Genomic DNA, 19,015 nt, shown 5'->3' on the forward strand with positions numbered 1-19,015 from the left:
ACTTACTTGACAAATAGCCCGCCGCAAGCATAACCTAACTTGACCTTTACCACATCATACCTGCCCTCACTCGCAAACTCAACATAGCCCCCATGGAACTACCCAAACAACTTTTTATTTTGTTTTTGGATTCATTCAATCTGAGCTAATAACTATTGTAAATGTTTCACCTTATTTTGGAGCAATCAGGAAGATTTCAGGCTCATCTCGCATGCTAGTACGCCGCAGAAATTTCACCTACTTGGTCAACTCGCCCGCCGCAGGCTCAATCTCACTTTACCCATACGAGAAATTTTAACCTTGAACTTCCCCTACTCCGCCTTTATCTACACTGTCCTTAACTACCACGTCTGATTTACAGCTAAACCCCATCGTCTGTAACATTTCATCCACACCTTCCAAATTCAAATCTAGTAATCTTTTCACCCACATTTTTACCTTGTCCTCTGAACAATTCCAAACTTTACAATTTTCTATCGACTGGTGATCCAATTTTTCTCCTGTCACACAATCTATCAATAAAAGCGTGGAATCTTTACTGTTCTTAACACAAAGATAAGGGCCGACAAATAGGTCACAATATTTCCTTATCACCTTATCTCCGGTGCCACTTAAGATCTGATTCTTAACGAAGACTAGCATACCCTCTCCCACTACAGGTTTCACATCCATCTTAGCATTTTGTTGCTTCAATTTATTTTGCCTTTTACTGAGGCTAGACAGATTCGCCATAACTAGCTTGTCATTCCAAGTGACATTGTTAGCATCGACCCCCAGCGTCGGTATATCGGTCAAACTCCTTGTCATGTTTAATCTCAACTCCATTGGAGAATATCCTGTTTGTGACGAAATGGAACCATTCAGAAGGCGCAGAGCTTCAGGTACTCTTTCCGGCCATTTGTTATGATTGGAATTACAGAGTATTCTCATCAAACGGTTCAACTCCGAATGATAGCGCTCTACCCAATTTGAGCTCGGATGGTACACCGGAGTGTAAACAAGTTGTACCCCCCATGCTTTCATTGCATTCTGAAAAATTTTCGACTTAAATTGTGGCCCATTATCAGAAACTATCCTCTGAGGAATTCCCAAATGAACAAAGTACACTTTTGACAATTTATTCACAATGGTATTAGCATTGCTATTAACCACCGGGTATGCCACCATATACCTTGTTGCTGCATCTAGAACCGTAAACAAAAATCTTTCTCGCTTAGGCCCCAGCGCAAACGGACCCTGCAGATCAATAAACAAAATCTGCCCTGGCATGTCTGTGAAATGAGACCTTGCAACAATTTTAGCCGGATGTTTATTCGGTTTTGTACGCTGACACAGCTCACAGTTTTTTACATACGACTTAATATCAGACTTCATCCCTTGCCAATAGAAAACCCGATATAAGTGAGATAAAGTTTTGGCAACACCGAAGTGTCCCATGTCATCATGTCCAGCCACCAAGACTTTATCTATCAATTTGACAGGAATACATATCCTGTGACGCGAAACATCATGGAAGTCTTTAATATAAAGAACATCATCATTCAAGCAGTATGTTCGATTCCAAGATCTTGAGCGAGAATTGAACCTTTGACTTACCCCCTTAAGGTGATCAATAATTTCTCTCAAACCCACGTCATCACTCTGTAAATCAATCAACTCCTCCTTGGTGAAAATCTTCTGATTCAAATGCGTAACTACAGAAATATTTACCAAAAATTGAGAATCAGGTGTATCTGGAAAGTTTCTACTAAGGGTATCTGCCAAGAGGTTGTCCGAACCTTTGCAATATTGCACAACGAAGGAATACTGTTGGATCTGTATAAACCATCTTGTCAGCCTGGCATTCCATGAATGTGCAGATTCTAACCACGTGAGTGATTTGTGGTCAGTGACAACAACAAATTGTCTACCCTTAAGAAATGTGGAAATTTTTTCGATCGTATATAGTATAGCCAAAACTTCGATCTCAGTTGACGTATATGACTTTTCATATGTTCTAAGCAACCTGCTGACGAATCCTAAGGGTTTCATTTCCCCATCAGTAATTTGGTAACAAAAGCCCCCTATTCCCACAAGAGACGCATCCGTTTGAATATAGAACGTTTTCTCAAAATCCGGAAAGTTAAGGGTGACTTCATGGACTACCAACGCCTTCAGGTGCATAAAAGCTTGTTCAGCTTGTGTGGTCCAATGCCACTTCGTCTTAAGTTTTAATAGTTCATATAGCGGTTGTGCCACCATAGCATAATTAGGAATATACTTCGCTAACCAATTAAAACATCCCAGAACCCTTTGCAACTGTTTCAAGTTTTCAGGTTTGCGTAGGTTAACAATGCTTTCGACGTAGGAAGGATCTTTCTGGAAACCCTGTGTCGTGATTATATGTCCCAAAAACTTAAACTCTTGCACTGCAAACCTACATTTTTCTAACATCAACGTAAAACCCGCGCATTTTAATCTTTCCAAGACCAGACTGACGTGCCTTAGATGTGAATCAAAATCTTTAGATTTGATGATGATATCGTCTACGTACACCACAACAAAATCCAAAAATGATCCCAGTACCCTATTCATGACATCCACGAACACAGCCGTGCCGTTCACCGAACCAAACACAACTCTTTTAAATTGGTACAGAATACCCTCAAATGCAAATGCAGTGAATTTACGACTGTCAGTATGTAAAGATACTTGCCAATACGCGTTACCTAAGTCCAGCGAGGTGAAGAATTTACAGCCTAAAAATGAAGTTAACAGATCATTAATCTTCATTGGCGTAAGTTGCATGAGTTTAACGTGTTGATTGACCTTTTTCAAATCCACACATAATCGTATCCCACCATTTGGTTTGGGAACCACCAGTAGAGGCGAACGATATTCGGACTGTGAAAGCTCAATCACATCCCAAGCCAACATTTGGTTCAAATGATTCCTAACCTGATCCCTGTAAGCATAAGGAATGGGGTAATTCCTCGCCACGATTGGTTCAACAGTGTCCAATTCCATCCGATGTTCGTACTCTCTACATAGACCAGGTACATCAGTAAACATTTGTTCAAAGGTGCTTAACATGTATATGAACCGAGAATTTAAATTTTCTTCTAAGTTCAGCGAACCCTTCACTTTGTGCATGAAAGACGATTGTTCATTTGCTGAAAGTTCTATATTCATTGAAACGTTCATCAAAGACAAGTCTGGTCCCAAAGACTCTACTTCTCTAAGAGGTGTGAACTTCAAAAGCGCTTTACCATTGGGAGTATGATAAAAGAAAGCATCTACGTCAAAGTTTAGTTCACCGTGAACCCCATATATCACATCTAAACCTACCAATACGGGTACATTTAATTTTTTCACCACTAGAAACTGTACATAATAATCATGCCCCCCCAAATTGATCATCAACTTCGTGATTCCTTCAACAGATTTAGACCTCGAACCAGTATAATCTACTAATTTAATATTGGATGCTGGTTCCAATCTTGGTCTCGAGATCAAAGACGAAATCGATTTCCAAGTGTTAAATTCGAGGAGAGACACCTCGGCACCACTATCACAGAGAGCATTAAAAACTTTACCTAATATGGCAATTTTAATCATTGCAGACGTATGTCGTTGGTGACCCACATTAACAGGTATAGTTGAATTCATTGCATCAAGAAAATCACTCTCCTCTCCCCACATATCATTTATATTTACAAACTGTATAGCAGGAAATTTTACCTCACTCTCACCCCCTGCCCGCTGGTAAGAGCTCCTCTCCGGTTTTCCGAACTTGGACATTCCCTGGATGGCTCGTCCATCGCATGGATCTCAGCTTCAACTATGATTTGTGAACCAGGCTCGGAAACCCCTTGTCCTAACTTTCTTAAAATTCCCCTTTTCCTAAGGAAATTGAGAACCCGAGACATTCCTTCTCTGTTCCAATGTACTCGATCAACTTTTCCCCGCGAAGGATTTCCCAAATATTCTTCATAAAGGTCATATCGAATTTCACCTGAGCTATCAAAAAACAAAGAAGAGATATCGTGTACTTTGACATTTCTTGCATCATGAAACGAGGCTATGAAATCATTAATCCCTTTCCATTTGTGCCAGACATTGGAACTTTTGTTATGCATAATACGTGCTATGGGAGGTAGGGTCAACCAATTGATCTCCTTTGTCCTTCCTTTCAACAATTCCAGCGTCTCCGACAAGTTGCACTTTATAGTTTCTTCCGTCTGGAAGTTAAGTATATCGTTCGTACCTATCATGACTATCACTGAGTCAGCCAATTTTGAGCACGACTTTAACCTGCCGTTTAATTGCTCGGTAGTTTGTCCACTGACTGTTAATCCTATCCTGCGATTTCCTTGTTCATCGAAATTGAGCTGATAATTACCAAACTTCTGAGCTACTCTGAGTAACATACTGTCGCCGATCAATTGTTTCCCTTCTAACAACGGTTGAATAGCACTTGTCTGTTGTTCTGCTTCCTTACTTCTTTGAGGTAACGCAGACGCAACCCTATTAACTGGAGGTTTATTCATGCCTAAACCCACATCACCTCCTACGATGTGAGTTGGTCTCCGTTTCCCAACAAGGAATCTTCGGCTGAATCTCTATTGTACTGAAAACGTCGTTTCGAATTGGGACTGAAATTTGTGTTCTTTCTAAGGCTAGTGGGTGAAGTCTTTAAAGTCTGAGCCCCTGGTTTACCCTTCACCTCAGAGCCCTGAGCCGCGGCGATCGTGACTTTGTTTACCCCAGCTTTAAAGCTTTTGCCCTTTTGAAGCGGAGCTAGATCTCGCTTCATGGGTAAATCTCTTAACGATTCAAAATTTTCTATAGCATGCGTGGCATCTGCAAATGACGAGATGTCTTGCATAACGAAGTGCTCTCTTAATTTATATGGCAAAAGTGAGCCTAATTGAGCAACAATATGAGACTCTTCCGCCTTAGGTTGTATTGAACGTAGCAACTTGAAGTTCTTAGAAAAATACTGTAATACACTTTCCTCAGAGGTTTTCTGGTAAGGAGAGTTCAAGATTTTGGCAAGACAAGTACTACGCCATCTAGAACTTTCGTAATGGCTTATGAATTCCAATTTAAATGCATCATAAGAAACCAACTGAGCCTTTCTCTCTGAAAACCAGAGCTTCGCACTTTCGGTCAATAGTTTAGGAACATATTTAATGAAATGTGCTTGATCAATCCCATATAACTCCAAAAGTTCCTCTACCTTTTCCAGGAATTCGGTTGGAGTTACATTCGTGATCAAGCCATTGAATTTCGGGAACTTTACTAAATCCTGAGGCTTTATGCTATATGCTTTCACAGGAGCAACACCATGAACAGCATTAAAATCAGATTGTTCCTTCTTCACTTCATTCACTCCCTTCGGATCATCATCTTTTTCCCCAAACCCACACATTTTAGATCTTCTGTGCCTGGTTTTTAGGTAACCCTTCTTACTTATTGCTGAATTAACTCTCCAAGATTTCTCAGCATCAGTCGATGACTCTGCACTAGAAACACAATAGCCCGCAAATGGTTTCCGCATTATACCTGACTTGACATTCCCTGCATCCGAATTGTCTGTGGAAGTGGCCTTATCCAAACGACCCACCCCAGTGATTTCAGTTACCGAGGGATCAACACTTTTACCCTTAACCGGTTTTTCTCCATTATTTTGCATTTCAAATACCTTACGAGGACTCCCCTGCTCCCAGTTGGCCATAACTCTGCTAACCCTATCCATAGAATTTTCGAGAGACTTTAGTGTTACCATAACTTCTGGCGGCAGAGTATTCACAACCGAAGTATCCGACCCTAGGTGCTGAGAAGAAACATGCACAACCGGTTGAGAGGATGATTGAGACTCCCTCTTTACCACTACCACTTCACTATCACTGATCGACTTTCCTAATTGATAATCCTTAGAAACTCGATTCGAGTCCTGACTTCTACCTGCAATCTTAACCAAAACCTTTTCAACAATTTGCCCTTCCAAAGATCTAATGTGACTTTCGTTATCAGTTTTAATTTGTTCCAACGATTTCTGCACACCCTGTACTTCCGAATCTAACCTACGTGCCAATTCATCATACTTCCTGTCTAACCCTTCAGCTCTACTCATGCATTCTAATCTGTATTGAGATACTGTCAAAGTGAGATCATGAAGACCCTCACTTGTTTTGACCACATCTTGTTGCAAGTCTAAGATACATTTGCTGGTATCACTGATGTCTGACTGAAGTTTTCCCACCAACCTACTAGTGTGAGCGGTAAGTTCTGACTTCAGCAATTGGTTACTGTCATTTAATTCTGACTTCAGCAACTGGTTACAGTCATGGAACCGTTGATCATTCCTTTCATCACTCGCTTGGGACCGTTGATCATTCCTTTCATCACTCGCTTGGAACCGTTGATCATTCCTTTCATCACTCTGCTTGATAAAGGCGAACAAGGACTCTAATGTAACCGGTTCCTGCTCCGTTGCCATTATTAATATTAGCTATAACAACAGCAATTAACCAACTAAAGATTAACCTACTTGAAACCCAACAAAAAATTCAATAACGCAGCCCCTCTGCACTTGAGTTCTCGTAATCTTGCGACGGACTAAATAAGATTAGATTAAATTTAATAGTTTGAACCCAGCAGCAACGACTCAATAATTGAATCACATCAATCTTGCGACGAGCTACATGACATTCGTTCAAATTATTTGTTTTGCGAAAATTTGCCTGGTAACGCCGGTGACGCGCGCAGCGCACTGCGAAAGAAATTTTTATACCTTTGGATTTCAAAATAATTGATTTACAACTAACAATAACCACTTTCCATGGTAACAACACTAACCCAATTTACACATGCGAAATTCCCCCCTTCTGAAAAAGAAGAATTAATCATTTACACATCAACGAAATACGAATGAAAGAAATGTTGAAGAACGTAAATAGAAACATAAGAAACAATGAACTTATTTATTGAGTTGAAAATAACAAATGTTTCTTGTTTATTAGAGCATTATCAATCAATCCTTATTGAACTATGAGACGTGAAACAACTGTCTATACGTGATTGAAAAATTACCATTTATGGTCATTAGGCATACACATTTTATGTTATATAAAATGGGTTTCAAAAGTCCATATTATTTCCTCAAATTGACGTAAAACCAATCTGGGAACATACTACTCATTTATTTTAGCATGTTTTGTACGTTTCTCGAACGAGAATAGTTCGTTTTGTGTGTGCACACAACCTTATTCAGACATGGCGTCGATGGCCATTTTGTAATTAACACATGGTTCGTAACGAGTACTAGTACCGTGTCAAATAAGTTCCAACACACGCGAGATAGCTATCTCTTAAACGAACTTTGCGTATCTGTAGATTCCACGATTTGCGAGAATTTTCTTCTTTTCAAAGTCACTTAAGGAAATTTACTTCCCTTACCTTGTATCTCCGGAACGAAGAATCCAGCATGCACGAGTTCACTCCTTACCTCTCTGGGAACCGAGAGTTCAACTCACTTCCAACGTTTTATCTCCGTTGTACTTTTACTCCATGCTTTCATCCGCCGTTTTATCCTAACAGCCGATGTCATAATCGTCCAGAAACCACTGAAAACAATTACAATTTCCTCAATCGTCGTGACATAACTTTCTTCACTCCATTTTTCTGTACCGGAAGTCCCTTTTCGATCACCGCGCACCCCTATCGATAACTACCATTCTTTTTCGCAGAGCACAATTGTCTTTACCAAACAACAATTCACATGATTTAGAACTCACACGTTAACAAATATGTGTATGCGTTAAAGTACCTATTGTAACGCTTATTAAGATAAACTTTTTGCTGTTAATTAACCAATGGCATCTAGACCAAAACGCTGTATATTTTATTGTTTTGCGCCATAACTGCGAATTGCCCATGCGTGCAGTGACCGACACATCAAAATGTCCTTGTGCATAAGGAAACCGCGAGAAAATCGGATATCAAACAAAGGAATTTACAATTTGAACGCGCACAACGGTCAGAGCCATCTAGCGATTCTTCGCGTAAGTACTAAAGCAGCAAAGTTTTTATATTGCATAGGCATTCCACCTATCGTGAATTCTCTGCACTAGACGAGTTCATCGTCTTAGGACATAAGTTGGGCTACTTTACCTCAACAAACACACACGAAACTCAAGTTTCTAGAATACCTTATGACAGCTCGTCATAGTGTGTATCAATCGAACAGCTCAGAAACGGGCAAAATCACAGAAGTAACTCACACCTACTATGGCGTGTGATATCAAACAGCCAACACCGCTGCACATCTGTGTGGCACAATATTGATTCCAACCCACAAAATCATTGAACCACTTCCATTTTAGAATGTTTCTTAAACAAAAAGCAGGGTTATAGTGTGTTCTACATTCCCTCCAGATTAGGCGGGGGGCTGAATCGCGACTCATCGGAGAACACCGCTCAACTCCATTCGTTGTGGCCCCAATTGCGATGCTCCTCAGCAAAATTTCTATGGATTGAAAGCTGTACGGTGATGGAACACACACCATGAGTCTATATGCATAGAGGCCATCTTTAAGAAGGCGATTCAGACAGTGCGAGATGGCATCTGCCCCCTATTGCTGTAAAAATCGCATGTTAAAGTTTCAATGCTTTCTGTCGTCTGTTCCAATCGGTTGTTAACAAGAGGTATCGGCTGTCTCTTGCTGTTGTTGCTCGCGGACGGCCTTGACCTTGCCTTCGTCGCACATTTTCCGTTGTTTGAAACTGAATATACAGTCGAGAAATGTCATTTTTAGACACTCCAAGGGCTACAGATACGATACCTTTCGCTGTCTGTCCAGCTTCCATCCTTCCTATTGCTCTCCACGCCATTGATTCAGGTATCTCACACTTTAGAGGCATTGTACAATCAACAGCAAATGAATTAGGAGAGAAAAGATTTTCTCGACGAGAAATGAGTTGGCAATGCTGCGAACACCGAGGCAATCTTGATAAGACGCTTGAGGAGCGTCAAGCAAACTTTCCTGAAAAGCACAACTCAACTCCAGTATCGAAGGTCATGCTACACGTGGATTGGCAACTTTCGGGAGCATGCTGTCTGTCTACACAATTCTCCCCAAATGCCTGTTTGAAGATGAACCTTCTGCTCGCATTTTATTTTTCAAATGTAGTTCTGACGTTGTAGTCATTTTACAATTATTTGTATTTGTTCTTATTTCGCGTTGTTTATGTCACCATTACAATTAATCGAAACTATGAAGATGGATGATAATGAGATTAAATTGATGAAGAGACACTTAAAAAAGAGATTGCCAGACCAGGACTCGAACCCGGAACCTAAAGAGGATAAGGTGGGGAGACCGTCAATAACTCCCGGCCATGAACTGGAGTACAAATTTGTAATTGCTCAGGAGTATTTTTTGTTCTGTTCATGACTAATACCTGCTTTCGGACACTTAATTTATAAGTGACACACTTCGTTCGGTGGGGACAAGCCACGTATTGTTTGAGAGGAGGGACACATCTCGTTCATATACTAGATACAATCATGGACTATACTTGAAATGTGACGTGCTAAACAATACTTTCGGAGATCAGTTGGACATAGCAATATTGATATACAAGTTGCATTTCCTCTACTTATTTATTATGCCTCATAGATAATCTCGCAACAACGCAAAATGTTTTAATTGACTCGAATTCACAATGACTAATATATACTGGACCTACATATTTTAAATGCAAAATCTAGGTGACGAAAATATGCCTCAACACGAAATGAAAATGCAATATTCATTCAATACACTAAAAAAGCTAACCAAAGCAGACTTTTAACAACATTACACACGTAACGTTTCCATCCTCTAACAGGGTTTTTGTTGGAGTAAGATTCACATGGCGTAATAGGATTATCATTCACTACAAAGCAATAGCTATAAACATGAGATAAACCTGAAATGAGGGATTAGAATTCACCATAAGAGAAGTGCAGCAGGTAAAACAAAACACATATGTAAGGAAGAGGTGTGTAAGTGTAAGTTTCTGTGTGACAATTGACTGAGTGGTAGCACTAGACGATTTTACGTCAGGGATCCTAGGTTCGAATACCGGTCTGGGCATTGGTATTGTTTCTGAATGTTCTATTTATTTTGATTTGATTTGAATTTAAAATTTTGGGTGCGTCAGCACTAAGGCTATTTTGCACCCGTCACATTATACGGGGTCCCGCCCCTTATTGTTACACAGAACAACTCTAACGTTGTATAACTAAAATCATAAAATATTAAAATGTTCTGACTTTCTTTAAAAGCTGAGGCTGTAAAGGAGCACTCAGCACAAATAAGGACAAAACACAGGACAACACGAACAAAATTATACTGGTCATGGGGCCAGTCGCCAGAGCCTCGTTAGTCTGCAGTCCAGGGTGTACTATGTGGAAGTGAGGTTGACTATTGGGTGCACTATGTGGAAGGAGCACCCCTTACACCCCTGTTCTATTTATTTATTTATTTATTTTATCTTCACTCATCTTCGTCGTTGCGATTGCCCAAAAGTGGAAGAAAAGCGACGCTAAATAAAAATAAAAAATATATATGTGAAAATTAGAAGGTTAATTAAGAGCTGATAGGTAAAATATACTCTATGAGCGATGTTCGATAGAAGTTCTGTTAAGATGTCAAACCTGTAAGAAGCAAATAGCGAAGTTGTGTGATGGATTGAAGATAAGCTTCGATAACATGGTCACCTGGATTGTCTCGAGCTGAACCAGTAAATGGGCGATGTTTAATCCCCAAGGCCATTCTGCAAAACGAATGCCAAAAGAGGTTCGTGTGTGGATTTGGTCAGCATGAAATTGTTGGGTGATGATGATAAGTGAATGGTATTTTTTCTGTTTTCGTTATTTTACGTTGCTTTTCTACCTCTGGATCTTGAATGACGAATAAATTAATTTGGTGAACTGATAAACACAAAAAAGCCAAGCCCGTGGCTAATTGGTTAGCGCACGCGCTTCGAAGTAAGGTGAAGATGTGTCACTGTCTGCATCCCACTTCCATCTATCACATCTTCAACCTTCATCATTGCGATTATCCGAGACTGGTAGAACAGTGACGTGAAATAACAAAAATATCACCCTCGGTGTCGATTTCAAAGTTTGAAGTATTTCTGTTTCTGCATTCAATAGCGGCTCTAGATTGTGACAGTGATGTGAAATGCTTCTGATTTTATAAGAAATAGTAAAACGAGAAGAGCGATAGATATTCCTCTATTTTCAATTTTCTCTAAAACTATTTTCCCCGACTGTGGTGATAATGAATTCTATGTAGTATGAGAAATATACTTTAAATTAATTTATACTAATTTATGCATATGCAACTGATTAAGAGAGCCTCCACGATGACGCAAGGGAATCGTCGCCGCATTGTAATCAAGGAGTTCTCGGTTCGATGCCCGGTGGAGGCACATAGTGATTCGGATTCTAGTTTAAACTGTAGATCTCGTCCCGGTTTGCCTATTTGTGCATAAAACTCAAACTCAGAATGATTAAGGACTTTTCGAAATATTCTGTCTGTATCGGAGTGGCAACTTTCTTCAGAACGAAAATGAATTCGTAAAGCAATAATACGCACAGCACCTCTAATTACCCATTGCCATTCAACACGCTTCTATTCGTAAATTCAGAATTATTATTTTAGGGTTCAAATTCTGGCATCTAAAAGAGGGACACTTGGCCCCAAAAGTTTCAGGGTTGTTAACATTTAGTTTTGTTAAGCTCCTGGGACCTGAGGAACAAAAATATAGATCTTTTAAAATGATTTCTCAAATTAAATGTAGAAATTATGCAGCACACTAGCCCAGGCACGCTATAGGCTTATTCATGGGATGGAAAAATTGTCATTTCCGCCCCCCCCCCCCTCGCCAAGCTGTATATTCAATTGACTTAGATTCGAGTGTTAATATTGGTTATGATTATTGGTAAGGTGATAAGGGGTTACATCATTCATTGAAACTTACGTAACTATGCTAATGGTTATACAGTATAAACAATAATAATGACAATTATCGTGCCTAGCTTTCTGATTACTCTACTGGGAAGATAATTTACACCTGTAAGTTTTCCGAAACAAATACCCATTTCACTTCGTATGACAAGAATCGGCGATGAAATTTCGTAAGTAGAAATTCAGTAGCATATGCGGATACTAGACGTGTTGAAAGCAGAGGTGTTCATTTGGAATCAAACTCCCTCACCCTCCGAGATCGCAGTAGCCCTCACCCTCCACCGCCCTCACCCTCACAAGTCTTCCGGAGGGTGAGGTCTGCCCTCACGAGGGTGAACACCTCTGGTTGAAAGAATCAGGACGATGAGGATGAGTCATGATATGATAAAAGCACACAAAAAACAATGGCCAGGCCGGTATTTAAAAAAAAAAAAGGAATACACCTATTCGGTAGTATCCCCCGTCATTCACATATTTCTTAAACTTTCACACATGTCAATTTTTACTCTAATTGTTTCTCTGATATGAACGAGATGTGCCTCCCAAAACGCCCCGTCAAACAAAAAGCGGATTCTCCCCGACGAACACATTTTGGATCTAATACCACTCATAAAGTAAGTGTCCAGAAACAGATATTAGGTACGAATATACGATGAAATACTCCTTAGCAATTACAAATAATTATAAGCTAACTCGTGGCCGAGAGTTGGAACGATGTGACTAAACTTCCCCGCTCTTGCTTCCGAGTTCGAGGCCTGGTCTCGGCATGGAGTTCTATCTCTGCAGTGTTTCCTTATCAATTTAATGTAATTATCATCCATCCTCAAAGTTGCAACAAATTATAAATGTGTCATGGTAAAAACAAAGCAAAATAAAAAAAAAATATTGTAACATTACTGCAATGTCAGAACTACGTTGGCAAAAAAAAAAAGTGAACACCAGATCATTTTCAAACAGGCATTTGGGGAGAACTGTGTAGAGGTAGACAGAGAACATGCTCCCGAAAGTTCCCGATCGAAATGACCTTCGGTACTGAAGTTGTGCGTTGAGAAAACTTTGCTTGAGGCTCCTCAAGCGTCTTATCACAAATGCCTCGGTGTTCGCAGCATTGCCAACTCATTTTTCGTCGAGAAAATCTTTTTTCTCCTAATTCATTTGCTGTTGATTGTACCACGTGCCCACGTTCCTCAATTAAGTCTTACACTGTCCTTGGACTGCTACTGTTATTCTCACAGCTGCTCACTTCAGTTGTCAATTCAGATATATCGGCATTAATGATGGACAAATAGCCAAATGACTCTAGTAATGTTGTTAAATACCATAACTTGTCAAATAAATTATTAAAATATTCACACACTTAAATTAGGGTTATTATTATAATCGTAATTATTATCATTTTTATTAATTTAGTTCAGAATTACTGTAATTGTCATTTCAAATCGTAAAAGTCAAAATATTAAAAATTATCAAAACTTTCCATTTACATCAAGGTTATCTGGGGAGTGGAGTGATAAAACACAGAAGGGAGTTATGATATGCCATCATATATTTTCCTATAGAGGCATCCCAACCTTACCGAAAAATCATATTCGAACCCATCCCCCGGAGTGATACCGACAAGTTGCCTGGATCAAGGCCTAGAACATTATCAAGTATAAAAATATTTTTAAAGTCTTTATGAGTGAAATGAAAGTAAACCATGGAAGATCTATGGAAAATTTTGAAATAAATCAATGCTTAAGACAAAGATTTTAATCTGTCCCTTCTATTCCTAAAAGAATTAAGAATGGGAATCTCAGGGTGGCCATAACTGGTGGTAATACAATAGTAAAATTGACAGATAATAATCAACATTTCAAGAGTAACATGTTCTGTGTTTAGCACTTCAAGGAGATTAATAGAGATGTTTATCTTCATATATTTTCAAAGTGCACTGCAAAATATAATACGAATACAGAAACTCACCATTAGTAAAGAGAGTGAACATGCTTCGATGTTTATTTGGGTATACATAAGCTTCTATGTTTACTATGAATGTGTCTCTTGCTATTTTTAACAAAGAGTAACAGGTTTGTGGGTCGTAAGTATCTCAATAATCTTAAGAATAGGTGGAACCAGGATGGGGATATGGAGTCATATTTCACTATGGAATATGATGTATTATCTGAAATTATCGCAGCCCCATAGATTTATATTATTTGCCATTCGTACCTCCAGTCAGTGGCACACTCTGATGGAACCCTAAAATACATGTCATTTACCAACCGGATGCATGATCAAGAAGTGTAAATTTAGAACGGAAAATCAAGGACTGCATTTATGTCCATTAGACCATTGATCAATCAGTAATGGAAGGAGCTCGAATATCGAATACCACTGTTTCTAGCCAACCAAATTTTGCACTCGAGTAGCCGTAACTGTGAAGAATATATCCTGTGTCACCCTAACGTTAGTTTTTGTATGATAGAACTCATTTGCTGCTATTACAATGTCTATTTTGCTAATATGTTGGAATTTCCTTCCATGGAGTATTTGTAGTCATATTTTACACTGAATGCATAAATGCAGTAACAATAGTAAGACTTTCATATTTCAAATAATTTCCTAAATCGTTCGTCCTTTGCATTTTCCTGCCTCTGGCTGTGTCTGCATGGAAGACAAACCTCTCCATTTTCTTTTGATCCTCCACCATTTCTCTTTTTCCATGGTATTCGAATCTTGTCCTCCTCATTTAACACTCTCCACTATCTGCTCTTCCTACCGACATCTTCATCTCCCCCTTGGTAGTGCTTCTACAGCCATCCTCTTCATGTCTCCAAACCATCGCATCTGTTATTGATCTATTCCGTACTGGATCATCACCGCCCCCATTGCCTGTCGCATCTCCTCATTGCTTATTCTATCCATTCTAGTTTTCCCCTATATACTCCCCAAATTTTCATCTCTACTGCCTGCATCTTTCTTTTGTCTCTCAATCTCATTGTCCAAGCCTCTGCTCCGTACATAATTAGTGGTACATAGTATGTATTATATTTTAGCTTATTCCATTTCATAGGTTCATTCCTGTTCCATATTAATCTTCTAACGGTTTGGTAGAGTCCTACTATAATTTATCCTCTTCTATTAACCTTCTCATTTATTATTTTAATTATCTCAATATTTTGAATACACAACATAAAATGTGAAATGCCTAGTTTATTTTTGTATTGGTTTATGATCTGTCCAAAGTTTCTTCTGTGTATGTCATGGCGTCGTATCTATGAGAAGAGGCAGTGCCCAAATATCGAATGCACAAGGATGTATCGGCTTTCCAATATTTATATACATATTAGGAGTGTTTTATTCTAAATGTGGGACCCTGAATCAGATAAACGCATTATTGCATTAATTGTTTGGTTGTTATCTGAATTTTGCTGACGCGTACATTTCTGAAGAAACATGTAGTCTTGCCAATCACACCCAAAATTCACACACACAAAGAAACAATATTTTCCTATTCTGCAGATGTTCGTTACCTGATCATATATAACCTTAATCTTTCCAGATTGCTTTGTGCATTTAAATAGTTCCCTTTTCTTTACAGTAATATATAATTTGATTTTTCTTCACGTTACACTTTTATTTCCTTATCCGATATTAGGTACGCCTCCAATCTCATATAAGGACAACATTTTGGGAAGTCAAATTTTCCTACTCTTTCCTCTATTCGGCTGAGAAATAAAAAAAACTTTTAATGAGACAAATTTGTGGCATCGTAGTAAATAAATAAAGGTGACTGCTGCAACGGCACATGGAATTTAATTGTCATTAAGATATACGAAACTTGTGTAATGGAAGAGGCATTAATTGTCGATCATATTCCTTTACAAAAAAATGATGGAAATACTTATAAACATCAAGTCCATGATGATGTAAATTCCAAAAATATATTTTGTTATTAAATCCTTGTCCATGAAAGGCAATGTTACAAGTTTATTTATATATATTTTCTTGTTATTTGCGCTAGGCAATAATATTAAGATCGGGCATTTCCTTAATTTTAAAAAGAAAATTAGTCATTTATATATAATCCGTTAAACATTCTGTTCCCCCCTCTCTCTCTCTGTCTCTCTCTCTCTCTCTCTCTCTCTCTCTCTCTCTCTCTCTCTCTCTCTCTCTCTCTCTCTGTCTCTGTCTTAATTTGTTTACAATCAAGTTTCACAGCCATATAAGAAATTGACTTAACATGTGTTTGAAACATGCTTGAGCTTTGTTCTTAGTCCATTTTTTTTTACTTTTCCATATTGGATATAGTTGAATGAAAGCTACGTATATTGGCTTTGCTTATTCTATTTTTGATTTTGATATCATTTTCTACTCCTCCATTTATTGATTTTACAGCTCCAAGATATTAATTTTTTTCCACTTCTTCGACAATTGTGTTTGCTATTTTAATTTCCTCTATTTTGTGACATTCATTCTCATTTATTTTGTTTTTTACCAATTTATTTTAAATCAATATTCCTACTAATTTGATTCGGTTTCAAGAAGATAAACGATCAAGAATAGAAATCATGGGAGTAAGTGAAAGCAGATGGAAGGAATTGGGGATGTAACTAGTGATAAAATAGCATTTCTCTATTCAGGTAAATACCATGAAGAAGAACATAGAAATGGAGCTGGATTCTTTTTGTCTCCTTTAGCCAAGAATCCATTCAGGAGTTGGGCACCAATATCCGATAGAGTTATTAGGGATCGATTCATTTTTAAAATAATTCCCATATCTGTTATTCAATGTTATGCTCCCACAGAAGGAGCAAATGAAGCAGATAACGAAAACGTTTATAAAACAATGAAGTACGAGTATTTACCAACTAATATTTCCTTTCTTCGTCCTACTCCCCCAAGTCTCACCTAAAATTAATATTATGCTGATTATTTACAAAAAATATATATATGGAGACGATTCCACACAGGTAAAACAGCGTAAGCGAAAAATCAGGCAAAGGCAGGCCTGCTCGGTAGCTGAATGGTAAAGCAATTGCACTGAATGCCAGAGACCCAGTTCGAGTCCTGGACGAGCCTTCCATTCTCGCTAACAGTTCTACGTAGCACATCTCCTGTGTGTGCCTAATTGAATTAACAAAATATATCGTGTAGGAAAGATAACTAACCTACATTGAATGGAAGATATATTTCCATATGATGGATGATGATCGTGATGCTAATTCAAAAATTCCATTTATCATATAGGTACATTTATTACGAAAAGTAAAATCCGTTGAGAGATATAAAATTGATATATTCACAATTCTAAGAGAATGTATTGTTTCTATGTTGTTACTAGCTCTTGTGATGAATAATGGAATCCTTGCACAAGTAAAGCACAACAAGTTTTGCTATTATTTGGAAATCACTGATACTAAATTTTTAAATTTTGTAGTGTTTACACATATTGAATTTTACATCATTTTCTGTTATTTTTCTCCTGTAGATACTTCCCACTTGGGTATGCATTAAAGTTTATTACCTACCTTAATATCTCTGTCATAACACACGTAATTACTAAGTATTTATACATGCTTTTATGAGGAAACTTAGCTTATGGTAAATGAAACTTAATATAAATCCAAATTTGTTTTTAAAATGCAACATCTTTGAGCAAATATTCCATTAAATATAGAAGTAAATATGAATATTTCTTTCACAGTGTTAAACAGTTGGAAACGAATATTGCAGAGAAATTATCATCCATAAAAAAATGTTCTGGTATTTCCATGATTAAGTCGAAGTGACGACTTAAAAATGGAGAAATGATTTAATCAAAAATTGTATAGCATTAATTTTCAACTTAATTCAACAAGTCAACAGTACGATACAAATAATCTCCATGATATATACTAAGTAATCAAAAGAAAAGATTTCAATTTACCTCCATGTGCATTCAGTGACAACATTAATAATTTCTCCAAAACCATTACATTCTATTATGGGACACAATATCTTAAGTGCTGATGCCAAGTGTGTCAAAGAAACTACATGGAAGGAACTCGCATAAGATTTACGTGATGTGTCCATCTTTTCTACAATTTACGCAAATCATTTGATACATAGTTTTAATTATAATTTATATATTTTGTGGTCTATATGGAATAAAAAATCGAATATGGGACTAGCCCATAAAATTCTTGAATGTATAGGATGCATAATTGTATTCATAATATTCATAATTCACAATTCATAATTGTTACTTTAATATTTTTTTTCCTTTTAGCTTAAATGTTCCGCGGTATGTAATGAGAGATAATTGCAATATTTTTAAATTAAGACCCTTGCTTATGTTTACAGAAAAATTGCATTACGTACTTTCGTCATTTTAAGAGTTCATCTGGCACAATGACATTAGTAAATACCTTTAAGTACCACCATTTCGCACAAACTAAATCATTTTTACCTCCACCATGAATTTCATAATCCTCTAGTATGAATTAAATTACCAATATATTTGTTCACCCTTAAACTCATCGTCTATTTTTCAAAGTGTTATGAGCAGAATGTTGCTATTAGACTCTGGAACATTTTACAAAATGAGTAACTCGTTTGGCACATCATTCGTCCGTGTTTCTGTTTAAGTGTTCAGTCTTGTTTGTCCGTATTTGTTAATCGTACATCTGAATTATATCTAGCTTGACAATGTTTAATCGCCCCTCAAGTTATGTTAATTTACAGTTACAGTTTAGAATGCGTACAATATAGCATTTGAATTGCTGCTGGTTGGTAAATTGTTATTTTAGAAATTGCAGAAGGTTTACAATTATCACTGGGTTGTTTAATTATAGTTCGTACATAGAACTAATGAAGTGAAAATCGCAAAACTTACTTAAATAACAAACTTTTATAAATACATTTTATATATTTATTTATTTAAGAAATTGAACGAAACAGGTACATTACCCATTAATGGCGTTCATTATACAATAATTTTGTAATTTTGTAATAACATTATTGAAATATTGCACAGATGAATGTAG

The 19,015-nt window shown here is 37.6% G+C and overlaps 1 long non-coding RNA gene across 3 annotated transcripts in view; it reads left to right on the forward strand.

Moving 5' to 3' along the window:
• The window catches only part of LOC146005343 (uncharacterized), a 113,534-nt gene that overhangs the window by 81,212 nt on the left and 13,307 nt on the right, over nt 1-19,015 (forward strand). For 2 of the 3 annotated variants that reach the window (XR_014444010.1, XR_014444011.1), the window contains 2 exons: nt 17,479-17,493; nt 18,259-18,273. This is a non-coding gene — a long non-coding RNA (uncharacterized LOC146005343). Of the gene's footprint in view, nt 1-17,478; nt 17,494-18,258; nt 18,274-18,913; nt 18,930-19,015 lie in introns of all 3 variants that reach the window. The other variant, XR_014444012.1, reaches the window with a different exon arrangement.

The sequence above is a fragment of the Lepisma saccharinum genome, chromosome 23 (assembly GCF_977018435.1).
Source record: "Lepisma saccharinum chromosome 23, izLepSacc3.1, whole genome shotgun sequence".
In the NCBI taxonomy this organism is placed as follows: domain Eukaryota; kingdom Metazoa; phylum Arthropoda; class Insecta; order Zygentoma; family Lepismatidae; genus Lepisma; species Lepisma saccharinum.